Source organism: Triticum aestivum, chromosome 2A (assembly GCF_018294505.1).
Source record: "Triticum aestivum cultivar Chinese Spring chromosome 2A, IWGSC CS RefSeq v2.1, whole genome shotgun sequence".
Lineage (NCBI taxonomy): Eukaryota > Viridiplantae > Streptophyta > Magnoliopsida > Poales > Poaceae > Triticum > Triticum aestivum.
In genome coordinates this window covers 21,972,905-21,991,565 of record NC_057797.1, presented here as the reverse complement: position 1 = coordinate 21,991,565, position 18,661 = coordinate 21,972,905, and the positions used below count along the sequence as shown (strand labels likewise).

Genomic DNA, 18,661 nt, shown 5'->3' with positions numbered 1-18,661 from the left:
GGATTTGTGTCCTGCTCCGGAATAAAGTTCTCCCCGCCTAGCCCCCGTTCCAGTAGTGCGTCTAGTATCATTGGTGGGTGTGTGGAGGTGTGTCTCCGGCGGATCTATCCTCGGTGGATTTGCTCGGATCTGGTTGCTTTTTGTCTATGTTCGTGTGTCTTCGGATTGGATCCTTTTGATCTACGTTATCCTTTATCGGCGGCGGTTGCTGTTCTGGTGCGCTGGTCCTATGCGGCCTTAGCACGACGACTTCCCAACTGTCTACTACAACAAGTTGTACAACAAGTTGTGCCCGACTACGACGAGGGAGGGGCGATGACAGCGGCGCGCCTTCGGGTCGCTTCAGTGCTTGTAGTCGTCGCTAGGTGGTCTACGGACCTGGATGTAATTTTTATTATTTCTGGTGTTCGTTGTACTGCCATTATTGAAGATGAATAGATCGAAAGTTTTTCGCAAAAAAAAAACGCTGCCAGGTACTTCTTCAGAAAACATGGTATACAGCTACAACATCTTTTTTTAACACAGTACAGACGCAAACACTCATACATACACCGCATACACTCATCCTTATGAACACGCACATGTACACCCTACCACTATGAACACCTTCGAGAGACTGAGTCGGCATATCATCTTGATATTTACCCTCTAACCATCCAATCACAGGTTGGTTCGCTACGGTACAACATCTGGTATGTATGTATTTTCAAGGTTTTTTTGTTGTTGTTGAACTTTTCAAATTAGTAAATTACTTTTGCATATCGGGCACCAGCACCCGAGTGCCACAAGTTCAGACTCTACAATCCCAGGTATTCATAATACACTTACAATCCGAATGTATACATAATACATCATGCATTTTTTAATGCAAGGAAATTACGTACATGATATTATATCCTTTCTGGCACAATAGTTGCCAGTTATACTACTTTCATGTAGTATACTTCACCGAAACACCGCTTTTTTCTCGGTTCATTGAGAAACTACCTTTTTTCTTGTAGAGCAACGGTCTGTTTATTCATATATAAACCTTTCACTTAAGTACTTTCGGATCCGTCATTGGCACAGATAATTCTTCATTGAGCTATGACGAACTGTAAGCACACTTTTTAAACCTCAGTTTCAGGGGGATTTGTTTCTGTTGCGGGTATGGCAACCGTAGTCAGAACATGGCAGACCGGTAAGTACGTTCACCTCCATCTTCTTCACCATTTCGCCTGTCTGCTGCCCGTCATCTCCAGCCAATATCCTGGCCGGAGCTGCAGCAGCAGAGGATGTAATCACCAGTAGGACCAACACAAGGACCGCAGCCGCCTTCATGCTTCAGAAGTCGTGGTATAGATCTGCGTGGCAAAGAATCCAAAAATTGAGGAAATGGGCTTACGGAAAAGATACAAATTAGAACACAGAGGAATCCGAAGGATGAATGACTTGGAATATTCTTGGATCGAACCTGAAGTACCTTTGCTTAATTGTGTTTAATCTTGAGCTAAGTTGGATGTTTTCTCAATGCGGTGGAGTTGTGATATTTATAGCGGGTTGGCAACTTGGCATACAGTAGTATACTGCTCTTCTGTGTAGATCTTCGCCACTAGCAAGATCAGATATGCAACTAGCATGATCAATCGACAATGTGAAGTGGTTTATTTGCAGGAATTCTCTGGCTCGATCGATTGCAGAAATGACAGGAGATGGACGTGTGGAATATCTGTGTATCCTCACTTTGCGACCTATATATCCATAGCAATTTGTAGTTAGGGGTACTGTTCCATTGCATTGTGACGGCAACGAGCAATATCTGGAGAACAAGTACAGTTTTCTAGTTGCATCGCATGCATCTGGAGATTAGAATATCTGTATCATGGATCAATCCAATGCGGTAATTATCTAGTTTTTATTATCATAAATGATTCTTTTACTAACTTAAAATGTAGCATGAATTGGATACAATGCATGATGAGCGATACCCGGCCTCTGTATAGCTAAGATGCACACAACTAACACAACAAACATCAATGTCGCACCGTTCGGCTGGCAATGAGCCAGTGACAGGTCACGCCCGCTCTAGACCAGCATGAATGCGGCAGGGAGAGTCGAGTGGCTGTTGGAGTGGAACAAGAGAAATGGTTTTGTGTGGGCTGGGGATGTCGGACGCATGCATGGTAGAGGTCCGGACACCCATATACATACCCGGCTTTGCTTCCGGATTGCGGGAATTCAGATGTGGAGACCAGTTTACGGACGTTTGATGCAAAACATTCACCACTACAGGCGCGAACAACACTGTTCGGTCAAATTATATCATCACTGATGCGCAAGGGCCCTTTTGCGCCTCTGGGTTAGTGAAGACATCTTTATCAGTGACAGGCTCAAAACATGGAACATGTTTATTTGCTATACTTGATAGCTAAATACATATTAATAAAAGTGATAGTATAAAGTGTAATATTAATGTGAAGACAAAAAATACAATACATAGTAGCTATTACTTGTCTCAGATATCACCCAAGCAATATCACATACTAGTTTGTTTAAGCTATGTAGGAAATCATTTGCACAAAGTTACAAAGACATATATTTTCAGATTTTTCACCATGGGTGATATGAATAAAACCTTTGTAGTCAACTAGTCATGCCTTTCATCGTCGTGATACAAATAAAATATTCGTAATCAGGCCATAAGGTTCGAAATCTAGTCTTAATGCGCACAAATAACATGCTTATTTGCATAATAAACTAACATACAAATTTATAGCGTAATAATAATCAATCATCCACAAGATGCATAGCTAACTTCAAATTTGAACACTAATAGAAAGAAACAAAGCTCACCATGGTGGCTGCGGCTGTGACCGAGGAATGCCGAAGCACATGCCAGACGCGACGTTCGACGGGGCGGAATGCAATTATCAGATCCAAAAGATGACGGGACAGGATGGCGGCGGCATCGACGAGTGTGGTGATGGTGGCACCGGGCAATGGCCGATCTGCATCTTTGCGCCGCAAGGTGCCGAACCGCGACACCAGACTATCTCGGGCCGACGGAGCTGGGACAAAGCAGAAGTAAAAGAGGAAAGAATACTTGTGGCCGGCAACAGTCATGGGCAGTGAGGGTTTCCATTGTCGAGGGGCAATGAATGATTGAAAATATCAGACAAGGAACTACGTAGTACCAACCGGTGGAAAAGATAGAGGGTCTGGTTTGAATGGACTACACAGACGTGTCAAATATAGTGGTTGGTCAGTGATTACCTTTGGTCCTTTTTTATCATCGGGAAAAGCTACCACTGCCCAACTAGTTTTTAGACTGGTCGATGATAACCATTTTACTGAGCCCATAAATTAATATCACTGACGCCGTAGTAGAGGCCCGTTAGTGTTAAGGCTCATCACGAACGTGTGGGACTCAATGGACCGTCATTAATGAGGGGTATGTGCTATTCGGATCTATACTACTAATTGCACACTAGTAGAAAAGGGGGCAATGGTCCAGGGTGGGTTAGCCCATTAGTCCCGGTTCAATCCAGAACCGGGACCAATGGGGGCATTGGACCCGGTTCGTGAGCCCAGGGGGCCGGCCGGGCCACGTGGGCCATTGGTCCCGGTTCGTCTGGACCTTTTGGTCCCGGTTCGTCCCAACCGGGACCAATGGGCCTCGCTCCTGGCCCACCATCATTGGTCCCGGTTGGTGGCATGAACCGGGACCAAATGCTCCCATTTATTCCCGGTTCATGCCACGAATCGGGACCAGTGGTCCAGCCTATATAAACCCCTCACGCCGGAGCAGAGCACTCAGTGCTCTGTTTTTCTGGGCCGGCGAGAGGAGGGGCTTTAGGTGCTCTAGCTCACCTCCTATGCACATGAGGTGTTCGATGAAATGCCCGAGCCACACTAGTTAAGCTTTCTCCTCTCGAAGCTCGACCTCAAAGCTCCATTTTCCTCGAGATTTGTCTAGATTTAGCGGTCCGTCACGCCCCACCCCTGTCTTCACTGCCGTCGATCACCCGCGCCGATCTCATCACCGACACCACCGTGGTGAGCCTCTTGCTCTTATCTTCTTTCTGAAAGGGAAAATATTCTTACTTGCATGTTTAGATAGATACTTGTATCATTTTCTTACTTTTACTATTGCATCTTATATAGTGCGATGGTTTTTGTATCCGCCCCCGTCGGCCCTCGTCCTGTCTATGATTCGGATGTGGTATATATATTAATCTTTATAACTATTGGTTCATTTATTGTTTATGATAATTATGCGGACCAACGTGACATAGATTTAATTTATCTAGGATGTATGTGAACCGGAAATTCCAACCGACCCTATTATTGAGAGGTTAAATTTAGTTGAAGAAGAAAACAATTTCTTGAAGGAAAAAATAAAAAAAATTGAGAAGGAGAAGATGATATTGGAGTTGCATGTTGCGGATGTCGTCGATGATCACAAGATCAAGATGGATGCAATGCGCTTGAAGATTAGAAAGAGTAGAAAATATGCCATTCATACCGAGGCTTGGTATCATTATGCCGTTGGATCAATTGTCACCTTGGTTGCGATTATGATCGCCTTTGTTTTCGCATTAAAATGTTTTACATAGTTTCAATGTATGGTTTAATTAATTAGATGCTCTGAAGAGCTATATGTTGTTAGATGAGAACTATGTATGTACTTTGCTTTTAATGCATGTGATGATGAACTTCTATTAATTTGGACACTTAATTATATATAATGCACGCAGATGAACCGGCAATGGATGTATGGTGACAGACACACCACCGAGTACATTAAGGGCGTGCATGAGTTTCTCGATGCGGCTGAGGCAAACAAGCAGAATGGTTTTATATGTTGTCCATGCCCTGATTGTGGGAATACGAAGTCCTACTCTCACCGGAAAATCCTTCACACCCACCTGTTCTACAAGGGTTTCATGCCACATTATAATGTTTTGACGAGGCACGGAGAAATAGGGGTTATGATGGAAGACGATGAAGAAGAAGAGTACGATGACAACTACGTGCCCCCTGAATACCGTGATGCTGCAACGGGGGGAGCTGGTGAAGATCAAGAGGAACCGGACGATGTGCCCAATGATGCTGCAACGGGTGAAGGTGCTGAAGATCAAGAGGAACCAGACGATGTGCACGATGATGGTGATCTCCGCCGTGTCATTGTCGATGCAAGGACGCAATGCGAAAGTCAAAAGGAGAAGCTGAAGTTCGATCGCATGTTAGAGGATCACAAAAAAGGGTTGTACCCCAATTGCGAAGATGGCAACACAAAGCTCGGTACCGTACTGGAATTGCTGTAGTGGAAGGCAGAGAATGCTGTGCCTGACAAAGGATTTGAGAAGCTACTGAAAATATTGAAGAAGAAGCTTCCAAAGGATAACGAATTGCCCGACAGTACATACGCAGCAAAGAAGGTCGTATGCCCTCTAGGATTGGAGGTGGAGAAGATACATGCATGCCCTAATGACTGCATCCTATACCGCGGTGCATACAAGGATCTGAACGCATGCCCGGTATGCGGTGCATTGCGGTATAAGATCAGACAAGATGACCCTGGTGATGTTCACGGTGATCCCCGCAGGAAGAGGGTTCCTGCGAAGGTGATGTGGTATGCTCCTATAATACCACGGTTGAAACGTCTGTTCAGAAACGGAGAGCATGCCAAGTCGATGCGATGGCACAGTGAGGACCGTAAGAAAGACGGGAAGTTGAGAGCACCCGCTGACGGGTCGCAGTGGAGAAAAATTGTGAGAAAGTACTGGGATGAGTTTGCAAAGGACCCAAGGAACGTATGGTTTGCTTTAAGCGCGGATGGCATTAATCCTTTCGGGGAGCAGAGCAGCAATCACAGCACTTGGCCGGTCACTCTATGTATGTATAACCTTCCTCCTTTGATGTGCATGAAGCGGAAGTTCATTATGATGCCTATTCTCATCCAAGGCCCTAAGCAACCCGGCAACGACATTGATGTGTACCTAAGGCCATTAGTTGAAGAACTTTTATAGCTGTGGAATGGAAATGGTGTACGTACGTGGGATGAGCACGGACAGGAGGAATTTAACCTAAAGGCGTTGCTGTTCGTGACCATCAACGATTGGCCCGCTCTCGGTAACCTTTCAGGACAGACAAACAAAGGATACCACGCATGCACACATTGTTTAGATGACACTGAAAGTATATACCTAGACAAATGCAGGAAGAACGTGTACTTGGGCCATCGTCGATTTCTTCCGACCAACCATCAATGTCGAAAGAAAGGCAAGCATTTCAAAGGCGAGGAAGATCACCGGAAGAAGCCCGCCATGCGTACCGGTGGTCACGTACTTGCTATGGTCAATGATTTACACGTAATCTTTGGAAAGGGTGCCGGCGCACTAGCTGTTCCGAATGACGCTGAGGGACACGCACCCATGTGGAAGAAGAAATCTATATTTTGGGACCTACCCTACTGGAAAGACCTAGAGGTCCGCTCTTCAATCCATGTGATGCACGTGACGAAGAACCTTTGCATGAACCTGCTAGGCTTCTTGGGCGTGTATGGAAAGACAAAAGATACACCCGAGGCACGGGAGGACCTCCAACGTTTGCACCAAAAAGACGGCATGCCTTCGAAGCAGTATGAAGGTCCTGCCAGCTACGCTCTTACGAAAGATGAGAAAGAAATCTTCTTTGAATGCCTGCTCAGTATGAAGGTCCCGACTGGCTTCTCGTCGAATATAAAGGGAATAATAAATATTCCAGAGAAAAAGTTCCAGAACCGAAAGTCTCATGACTGCCACGTGATTATGACGCAACTGCTTCCGGTTGCATTGAGGGGGCTTTTACTGGAAAACGTCCGATTAGCCATTGTGAAGCTATGTGCATTTCTCAATGCAATCTCTCAGAAGGTGATCGATCCAGAAATGGTACCAAGGCTAAGGAGTGATGTGGCGCAATGTCTTGTCAGTTTCGAGCTGGTGTTCCCACCATCCTTCTTCAATATCATGACGCATGTCCTAGTTCATCTAGTCGACGAGATTGTCGTTCCGGGGCCCGTATTTCTACACAATATGTTCCCCTTTGAGAGGTTCATGGGAGTCCTAAAGAAATATGTCCGTAACCGCGCTAGGCCAGAAGGAAGCATCTCCATGGGCCATCAAACAGAGGATGTCATCGGGTTTTGTGTTGACTTCATTCCTGGCCTTAAGAAGATAGGTCTCCCTAAATCGCGGTATGAGGGGAGACTGACTGGAAAAGGCACGCTAGGAGCGGACTCAATAATATGCAGGGACGGGCATTCTTGGTCTCAAGCACACTACACAGTTCTACAGAACTCTACCTTGGTGACCCCGTATGTCGATGAACACAAGAACAGTCTGCGCTCCAAACACCCAGAGCAGTGCGACGACTGGATTACATGTGAACACATCAGGACTTTCAGCAGTTGGTTGGAAGCACGTCTCAGAGGTGACAACACTGTTTGTGATGAGTTTTACTTGTTGTCCAGAGGACCATCTTTGACTGTATTGATTTACAAAGGATACGAGATAAATGGGAATACATTTTACACGATTGACCAAGATCAGAAGAGCACCAACCAAAACAGCGGTGTCCGCTTTGATGCAACAACCGAGAAGGGAAAGGACACATATTATGGTTAAATAGTGGACATATGGGAACTTGACTACGGACAAGATTTTAAGGTCCCTTTGTTTAAGTGCAAATGGGTCAATCTGTCAGGAGGCGGGGTACATGTAGACCCACAATACGGAATGACAACAGTGGATCTGAAAAATCTTGGGTACACTGATGAACCGTTCGTCCTAGCCAATGATGTGGCACAGGTTATCTATGTGAAGGACATGTCTACCAGACCGAGAAAAAGAAAAGATAAGGAAACGGATACATCATATGATGAGCCAAAGCGCCACATAGTTCTTTCAGGAAAAAGGGATATCAGGGGAGTGGATGGCAAGATAGACATGTCTGAAGATTATGAAAGGTTTCATGAAATTCCTCCCTTCAATGTCAAGGCTAACCCAAGCATCCTGATAAACGCTGAAGATTATCCATGGTTACAACGCAATAAGCAAATGACACAAGCGAAGAAAAAGTGAAGACTTTCTCCCGCAACTATTATGATGATATCATGCCAAATTTGTAACAGACGAGTATGTTATGCCAAGTATTTTAGAGTTCATTTGAAAACAGACGAGTAGGTGCATCTACGTTAATTTTTTTTATTAAAGTTAATCACAAACTTGTGATTCACACAAATTTCAAAGAATTCAATTTTTAACTATTCAAATTTGAAAACTAATGGCACTAACAGAAAGTTTATAATTTTTGTGACCTAAAATAAAAAAGAAATCACTACAAAACTTTAAGTATTTAGTTCTAAGTAGAAAAAAAAACAAAAAAATGCCACCTACTAGGGCCCACGGCCTGAATACAACTAGAAACCCTACCATGGGCCAGGATTCAGGCCCGTGGGAGGCCCAGTAGGCCCACAGGCACACATTGAACGGTTAGGCCCGAAAGCCTGCTTTAGAGAGGAGCTCGAGAGATAAGGCGCACCGCACCTTATAAACAGGTGCGGCTCCCTCTCAACTAGCGAGGTGGGACTAAACATTTGGGCGCGGGGCAGCACAAGGCCCGTCCTCATCGCCGTCGCCCCCGACGCCGGCCGCCCTCGTGTCCTCCCCGATCCCGCCAGGAGAGGTAGCTACCGCCCCATCCTCCCCCCCTTCCTTCCTTCCCCCTGCTCCTTTGCAAAATATAGCTCATTTGCAAAATATATGTATGTATGTATGAGTTGGGGAGAAAGTTTATAATTTTTTTTCATATATACTATAGATGTATGTATGATGAATTTTGATATTTTTTTGTTCATATATAATGTAGATGTCTATGTATGTATGGAATGATATCAATGGATGTATGTATATATAACATTCGTAGAAAATATGACGAATCCGATATGACCAATCCCCCTCCGGTTCACTTGGGAACACTAACTCTCTCGGAGAAAAAAATGTTATCGAGGAAAAAAATGTTATCGGGGTCGAGGGTTGTCGAACATGAGAGGAAGAAGAGGATAAAAAAGAAGAGGAAGAATAAAAAAGAGGAGAAGAAAGAATAGAGGAGTTCTTCTCCTCTATTCTTTCTTCTCCTCTTTTTTTTCTTCTTCTTCCTCTTTTTTTTATCGGGAACGAGGGTCGTGGAACATGAGAGGAATAAGAGGATAAAAAAGAATTAGAGGAAGAAGAAGAAAAAAAGAGGAGAAGAAAGAATAGAGGAGTTCTTCTCCTCTATTCTTTCTTCTCCTCTTTTTTTTCTTCTTCTTTCTCTTTTTTTTATCGGGAACGAGGGTCGTCGAACATGACAGGAAGAAGAGGATAAAAAAAGAAGAGGAAGAAGAAGAAAAAAGAGGAGAAGAAAGAATAGAGGAGAATCTCTTCTCCTCTATTCTTTCTTCTCCTCTTTTTTTTCTTCTCATCTTTTTTTTCTTCTTCTTCCTCTTTTTTTATCGTGAACGAGGGTCGCCGAGCGGTAGAGGAAACCCTAATTAAATAGCAAGTATCGTCGGTGTGAGATCATGTGGCCGTCGGTGTCGGACACTACATCCATGTCCCACAAGTGACGCGGGCTTCGACGCCCACGTCACTTGTGGGACGTGGATGTAGTGTCCGACACCGACGGCCACTTGTATCTCACACCCACGATACTTGCTATTTAGGGTTTCCTCTACCGTTCGGCGACCCTCTTTTTTTTCTTCTCCTCTTTTTTTCTTCTTCTTCCTCTTTTTTTATCGTGAACGCGGGTTCTTGCTGAACTTTTGTTGAATCCTTTGACACTAGGCAACCTCCCCGATAGCCACCCCAAGCCCTTGAAGCGTTGTCGAGGCCACCCCAAACCCTAGAGAAGCAGCGTCGAGGCCACTAATTAATATATATGATTCCTTACTATGATTAGCTAGAACCTTCTACGTTTGCCACTAATATATCCATCTGTCATGTTTGAATAATAATTGCCATGTTTTAAATATTTGTAGAAACTATGGACACCACCCGAGACGAAGCAAAAGAAGCGATGTTGAGGGACATAATCGCAGAAGGAATTGTTGCCGTCTCGTTGTATCTCAACGACACCGATGGTACTCTAGAAGAAGAGGGTGAAGAAGCTGGCTCTGGTGACCTAATGCTGGTGCAAGAAGAAGAACGTGAGGACGGCTCCGGTGACCCAATGCTGGTGCAAGAAGGAGACCGTGATGACGGCTCCGGTGACCGAACCGAGTCCGGCCAGGTATATATATTAGTTAAGCCTGTGCTGACTAGCCAATTGATGCATTCATTGTTTTGGTATGTACACATATTAATTAAGTCTTTGTTCTTTTTTCTATCCCTCCGGATCGAGCACAACTGAGGTAAAGAGACGAGGCCCGAAGAGAAAGTTGAGGTCGGATGAAAGGTTTGAGATCATAGCAATCGCGCCCGACGGCCAACCTACTGAACCCATCCGAACAAAGAAGGCATTTGTTGCTCAGTGCGGGGTTCTGGTTAGGGACAAGATCCCGATTAGCATCCAACAATGGTTCAAGCCGGCTACTGAAGACCCTGAGGTGTCTTACGTCAATGATATGCAAAAAAATGATCTTTGGAATGAGCTGATGACAAATTTCACCCTATCGCCAGAGGATGATCCGGAGAAGCCAGTTAAAGAGGAATTAATCAAGTCTTTTGCTCTTAAGAGGATGGCAGACCTATTCAGGAGGTGGAAGAAAGACCTGAATAGGTTTGTCGACAAAAAAGAGACACCAGAATTCAAGGGCATATATGAGAAGATCAGAGACGACTGGCCTGCATTTGTGGCCCACAAGACATCAGAAAAGAGTAAGAAGATGTCGGAGACAAACAAGAAAAATGCTGCGAAGAAGAAGCATCACGATCGCACGGGGTCAGGTGGCTACCTGGTAGCCCGTCCTAAGTGGGCCAAGGCTGAGAATGATCTGGTTCGAAAAGGGATCGAACCAGAGACAATGAGCTGGCCAGACCGTTGCTGGACTTGGTTCTTCAGGGCTGGCGGAACCTTGGACCCTGTAACAGGGAAGTGCATTTGGACGGACGAGCAACGTGACATTCCCTTGAAGAAGCTTCGGTACTATATCAAAGCAGCGCAGGAAGGGACGTTCCTTCCAGACAGAGAGAACGACGAGCTCACAAAGGCCCTCGGGAATCCTGAGCACCCCGGACGGACACGAGGCACGCCAGGCTCCATTCCCTGGAAGTTTGGGTTACCGGACGCAGGCGGTTACAAAAGCCAGGAGAGGAGGAAGCAAGTGCAACAGTCCGAACTGCAGGCGCTTAAAGCAAGGGTACTCGGGATAGAGGAACGAGAAGCAAATCGCAGCAACTGAACTGCCGAAGCTTCCCCTGAAGCTACCCCGCCATCTCAGCGGAGAAGCAGCGTGGCTTCCACCGAGCTGCTTCAGCCAGAGCTTGTCTTGACGGCTCCTGCCAGCTATCCCGTGGATGCTATCACGGAGGCTCAAATTTGCCACCTTATGACGCAATGGATGAATTTGAAGGTCAAGGCGGCTATTGGCTCTGTTTTTCCTAATGAACCCGGCGCAACTTTTCACTGCCGGCCGATTCCAGAAGGATATGCTAAGGTCATGGTGGATGAAATAACGGAGGGATTTGAGGACCTCCAGCTTGACCACCCTACCGGAGAAGGGGAGACTCGGCTGGGTTCTTCTCTGAAGACTCCATGCCTATGGCAGAAGCAGCTCATCAACCTTCCGAACTGGACGCCTCCGCCTCCTCCACCTCCTCCGGCGAGTCAGGGCACTCCGCCTCCTCCACCGCCTCCTCCTCCGGCGAGTGACGACCAGGGCCCTCGGCCGGCTCCTTTTCCGGCGCGTGGCGGCACTCCGCCTTCTCCGCCTGCGCCGGCGCGCCCGAGCAGCCAGCCTCCTCCTTCTCCGCCTCGTCAGCAAGGGCGGAAGAGACCCGCCGCCGCTCCGGCAGCTCCTCCGGCGCGTCGTAGTCCTTCTCCTCCGCCTTGTAAGCAAGTCAAGAAGACTGCCGCTCCGTCTGCTCTGCCGGCGTCTAGCAGTACAGCCAGAGGCGGGAGGAAATACAGATACGGTCCTTCTCTGAAGACTCCAGAGAAGTTACCATACGAGAGGACCGTGGAGGAGAACGCGAGGATCGCGCAAACCGAGGTGGATGACTGGTTTGAAGGGTTGAAAGCAAAGAGAAATCCACCTCCGAAGGAGAAGCTAGATCAGGCGAAAGTGAAGCGCACTCTGGATGCCCTGGCAAAACCACCTAAGTCTCCGCCGAAAGGCAACTATGAGCGCATTATTGCAAAGACATGGGTCGAAGCATCGCGGTCGGGAAGTACAGTCAGTAATCAAAGGCTGAAAGAACGACGAGAAGCTGGGAAACAAATTACCCAGCTCGGCGAACAAGCAAAGCAATCGTGCCCCCCGCTCAATGTGCCTAGCGTCGATCCGAGGATGGCGCCCGGTTATAATAATCCTGACGATTACCTGCCCGACGATGTAGATTTTGGTTTCCTGGACGTGCAGATACAAAGATACGAGTACGGGAAGCCTCTCGTCGAAGATGAAAGATCTCTAACAACGATGATGCAAAGATTGCATGATTGGTACATGAAAACCTGCAGAGAGTCAGGAGGGAGGAGTACTTTGTATGTGAGAGTTAAACCGGAGCATGACCTCGTTGGAATTGGACTGTTGCATGTTCCATTTGAGGATTTCTATCAGTTCTTCAATCAATTAGCCCTCGATAAAACAACGGTCACCTGCTACTGTCTGTAAGTACTACTACTTCTGTCATTAAGGCTCTCTATATAGCTCAGCTCTTTCATTGCATGTATTTATAATTATCCTCACTATATTATGCAGATTGAAGATCGCCGAATTGAAGAAAAGACAAATCGGTGATATTGGGTTCATTAACACAAATCTCATAGATGCAGTTCAGGTTAAAGCTCATGCCGCAGAAACCGAGGCCAACTTGCTACGATCATTCGAAATAAATGAACACAAAGATATAATACTCTTTCCTTACAACTTCAAGTGAGTGTTGTCTTGTGCATATTCGGTTTCCCTTATATATTAGTCCAGGTATAGTACTGTAATTGATGAGTTATGCATGCATGCGCAGTTTGCACTATATTCTCCTGGAGATTAGGCTTGAGAAGGGAGTAGTAACTGTCTTGGACTCGAGACGAAAAGATCCCGAGGAGTATGCGGACATGATTAAAATCCTAAAGAAGTAAGTTAAATCGATCATTATCCACCATATCAGCAAATTTGTTCATTTCGTGATATCAAGTAATTGTTTTCTTTTGTATGGCAGTGTTTGGAGAAAATTCAGCACAAAATCCCCGGGACTCCCGAAGGAGCTGCAACTTAGATACCCGAAAGTAAGTACTATAGTACCATGTTCCGCGCGTCTCCTAGCTATTGATTCAAGCGCTAGTTTCATCAATACCATTTGGCATTCTTGCTTATAAGTTTGATTGACCTCTATTTCTTGTAAAGTGGTTGTGGTAGGAACAAGGGAATGATTTCTGTGGATACTACATCTGTGAGTCCATCCGCCACACGACCTGTGAGCGGGGCGGGTACTCTGACAAACAATTTGAAGTGCATAAGAAATAATATTCACAACTTTTGTTTATTACCATCATTTGTGTAGAGTTTCATTCATTCATTCATATATATATACATATATATATATGTATATGTATATATATATATATATATATATATATATATATATATGTGTGTGTGTGTGTGTGTGTGTGTATTGACCCCCTTCTTCAAATTAGATGTTTCGGCAGCGGAATGAACTCCTAGCACCAGATCGCATGCGAGCAATTCAAGAGGAATTGGCGACATTCTTTCTTGACCACGTGATCGCTGAAGACGGAGAATACTATGTGGACTAGGCGTCCATATTTTAAGAGATTATATTTGTAAAAGATAATTATTGTATATACGTAGCCGGTAGTGTCAGACGATAGATATACGAGAACTTGTTGTTCGACCAATCTCTCGGAGAAGGAGAGGTGGTCGATATCACTTCTCTCTGTATGCATATATGTGCATGACGATCTTCTGTTTCTTTCGTTTGCTTACTAGCTACGTAGCGTGCCTAGTCCTCTCTATACGTATGTATATATAGTACGTACCATCGACCAAGCACGGACATAAGAGTGGACACTTCTCTCTACTAATTTGCTATCTAACACAATATATGAAATACCTAAATTAACCCCCCAAACCCCCCTTCCCTTTCAAAAAAAACAAAAAACCCCAGCCACAGAAATGCTGACGCGTGGAGGTCTATTGGTCTCGGTTGGTGCCACCAACACTACAAGAAATCTGTTAATACATGACGGATCTAGTCCGTCGTGGATCAGTGGAAAACTGTCATGGGTGCCCTTACATGACGGACCTGAAATCCGTCATGTATATCGCGTCATAATTTGACATCATACCTTCCTTGACGGTTCTTGACCGTCATGGATCTGCGCCAGGCCCGCCCAAGCCCAAACATCAGTGACGGGAACAATCCGTCATGGACTAACGCCACGTAGGATTTTGATTGACCAGTTCGAATGACATGTCTGCCTACGTGGATAATATTTTCCGTCACAAAATTCGTCATCAATTTAGGCACAATTTAAATTTGGACGAGCGCATTAGCCCATTCATTTCTGCCTCATTAGCCTATTTATTTCTGCCTAATTTTGACCAAGCATGTTTTTAGCATAATGTGTCTCACAAATGCAAATGCCAATTTTGGCCCAAGAGGAAGCATATGGAAAGTGTCAGAACATTACATAATTGATCCAGTCTGCAGCCATCCGTATGTAAATACAACATAGCAGTTTATAAAATCATCTTGAACCAGTACAATCCATTCTACATCAACATAGCATATAAACTATTGAGGTTGTTATTCATGTTCTTGCCGTCGGTCCTCTTGTGGCAACTATCATGTCGTGGCTGATTGTGATGGCAGCACCAAGTAGCTCGCTGCCTAATCTTACCTCACATATTTACAAGAACCTTGTTAGATATTTGTACATATGAATAGATCATAAAAATAAGAGAATTACAACAAAAATGAAAATGAACTATATGTTGTACAAAATTCTTAAATCTTGCAGTGCCTACGAATGAGAATAACATTGATCTAAACTAAAGAACCTATAAATCCTCAAGTTAACGTATAAGTGATAGTAACAAAACACACATCACAGAACTCCAAGTACTGCAGCAGGAACAGTTAAGGCCATATAAATACGCCAAAAAATGGCATCACTAACTAACAATATCCATGACACTGAGCCGCTGCGCATCGACCCGGTCAGCGAAAACAAGCTACACATGAAACTCAAAGTTTATGCTGCCAGTTAATCTTAAAGCAGTGACAATAGTAAACAATAATCATCTAGAGTACTAGCTGCATCATAAGTAAAAATTATGGTTATATGCAGAATCAATTTGTTAACTGAACAAGTCATATTCAAACCATAATTAGTAAACATCAGATACATGCATGCTAAGCACACAGTATGCTTCAGAAATTATGGGAGACCAAAGCAACATAAATACGAAGGAGCTTTAACTTCAGGAATAACATGACATGATAGAGAATTGCATGATAACACCCTAATATACATCAGAACTGGTTTAGAAGTCTTCGCGAGAGCACCAATTCAGTATCATAACATCGGTATAAAACAACTCACTTGTGCATATTATTGATAAAAGGACAAAAGGAAATCACATTTATGCAGCCAAGAATATGTTGTGCAGTAAAGCATATTGAGGACCAAACTCATCCCAGCAATCTGATACAGCACTATGATAGTTACCTAGTAGGCTTCATTTTAGAAACTATCCTCCTGGTGATACTGATAGTAGTTATATGAAAGGATCTCAAATCAGTTGTAAATGCCCATATCCATTGGAACAACATATGTACTAGATCAGGCACTGCACTGTACATTGCAAGGAGCTGCCTACAATACATAAAATTTATATAAGTTCACATTCACAAGCCGTCTAACTAGTGAAGTCGCCAGGCTGTGTAAAATAACATTCTGTTGTATATATGTGTTATGTGACAGTTTTTTTCCTTTTTGTTGTGATTGATGGTGCAGACGTGTACTGAGAAATTCAAGTCATGTGTTCTTGTCATGACTCAGTTCAGAATAATGCCAAGATGTGGCTAAAAAATTCAGAAGTTTATGCAATGTTCAGCTTCCCTAATGAGAAATGCATGCTTTGTGATGCCAACAGAAGAAATTGTTAAGCAAAAAACGGTAGAGTGTGGTTAAGCAAAGCCGGGTGAGGGAGAGTACTACCCCCTGTGCGTGACTTTCTCATGAGATATTCAGTTCCTATAGCAGGAATTGCTTAGGAGAGGAAATGGTTCTCATGGATAGCTTCAGCAATACCTGAAATCAACAAGAGATGGTTATGAACCTGCAGGTTTAATTCACATTACTGGATTTCTTGCTCTGTCGTACTAACAACCAGCAATATATCCATCCAGTGAAGATTGAAGTTGCAGCAATGGACAAATCCTAGAACCAACATCCAGCAATGGAATCCAAACAAAAGTACAAATCTGGAACTCAAGTAAAAGCAAGCGATTTGCCGAGCTGCACTCACCAGTTGAAATCGATGTGGCCAATGCGTCGTCGTGCGTCTCAGATTTGCGGCTGACCATTCGAGGAGAAGCGCGTGTGTGTGTCTCGCCACCGGATGGAGCTGGATCCGTGCCCGCCGCCGGCAACATCAGGGGGTTCCAAACCCGGCAGTCAGTCCCGCCGCCACCGTGGCCGCATCAGCTCGAGATGCGGGACTGGGCTGCCGCAGGTCGAGGGCGCGATCTACACAGAAGGGCCATGGAGTGAGGTAGACGGGAGGGGTCTGCTGTGGGATAGATGGGAGGGGGCTGGCGCACGATGGTTCAACGCCGGCGCCGCCGGCGGCAACAGGGAGCGACGTGAGGAGGGAAGGTGGAGTGGCGGCGGCGGGGTATGGGAGGAGACGAGAAAAGGGCGATTAGGGTTAGGGTGGTGTGGACTCTATAGTTAAATGGGCTGGCTCGAAAGTTTTCACTCCCCGCGCTTGGGACTTAAAATTGCCCTTCTAGCGCGCGCTCTGTTCGTTTTACTCTTCACTTTTTTCTCCTATTCACTGTTGCATTTGACTGACATGTAGGCCAATCTAAATAGCACGCACAGCAGGAGCCACTCGTGACGGTCTGAATGGTGTATGAAGAAAAAAAGTTAGGCCCGACCAGGCCCATCTCGTTAATCCATGACGGTTTTTGTGACGGTCCTTCAATGTCCATCATAATGGGGTTATCGTCTTGTGGCCCATTCGCATCTTGTAGATCCATGACGGTTGCCGTGACGGTTCAGGAGAACGTCATGAGAAATCCGTCATGGATTAACAGATTTCTTGTAGTGCAACCGGGACCAAAGGCCCTCCTGCCTGGGCTCGGCGCGCAGGCCACGTGGAGGCCCATCTGTCCCGGTTCTGGTTTGAACCGGGACTAAAGGGTGAGGGTATTAGTAACGACCCTTTAGTCCCGGTTCGGGAACCGGGACTAAAGGCCCTTACGAACCGGGACAAAAGGCCGGTTTTCTACTAGTGGCAGGGCACAAAGTGTCCGAACATGGTCCAAACATTTACGAGCGGCTTGATTTATAGCGTTGTAAATGCCCTAAGGATTAATGCCCATTATCCAATCATTCGATGTATAATCATAATTACAAAACTCCAATTTAATAGATATAAAACTATCATTTGTTCACCACACTTATGCTATGCTATATGGAGAGATGGCCCTAGTCTTGTTATGGATGTCAGTCCATTCATCCTTATTGCTTTCAATCTTGATCAAAAAAATTATTTATTGCTTACAGTAAGTGTTTTTTTTATTTTAGTTTCAATCATCAATTTCATCCACACTATACATATCCTTGTAACTAGCAAGGCTTGTGAGATTGACAACCTCACTAGTTTCATTGATGACCAAGAAGAAGTTATCCGATTCTGTGTAGAAACTGATTATTGGGTGCAGTCGAAGAACTTCTCATGGTTTGATAAACCATATGTCATCCAATTGATGAAATCTATGTTGGCCTACAATCCTCTATGATTGCAGGCCCAACAACTTCGAAAGTAAGGAAACAAGAAGCAAATATTCACACACTAACTTGGCAGCCATTGGTGTTGGGATTTTTAGCCACTAGAGGAGTTTCCTTTTAGAATGAGCATAAGGAAGAAGACAAAAATGATGAAGATTTTGAGGCTCAAACAATACATATTGTTCTTGGGCCATTGAGCCCTTTATAATATTGAAGGTCAAGACAATAGTTTTCAGAGGCGGCGCTTTGAGTTTGTCCCATTACTTCATGTTGTTACATAGATTCAGTATCCTTGACGGTTAATTCACAGATAACTATGGTGAGAGTAGAAGGATTGGACATGAATAACGTGGTGCCAATGCGCTTGTGTGTGATGCATGACCAAAATGTTATGGAGGTGTGGTCGTCATGCCCCTTAACTGGTCCCAGTTGGGATTGCTTCATCACTACGTGAAATTAG

At 44.8% G+C, this 18,661-nt stretch overlaps 1 long non-coding RNA gene and 1 pseudogene across 1 annotated transcript; one reads left to right on the top strand and one right to left on the bottom strand.

The window, feature by feature from the left end:
• LOC123191374 (uncharacterized) overlaps positions 1-18,661 on the top strand; it is a 96,287-nt pseudogene that overhangs the window by 9,190 nt on the left and 68,436 nt on the right.
• Positions 809-1,507, bottom strand: LOC123187138 (uncharacterized). Its single transcript, XR_006493838.1, has 2 exons — positions 1,463-1,507; positions 809-1,343 (listed from the first exon to the last, which is right to left on the bottom strand). It is a non-coding gene; the product is annotated as an uncharacterized lncRNA (long non-coding RNA).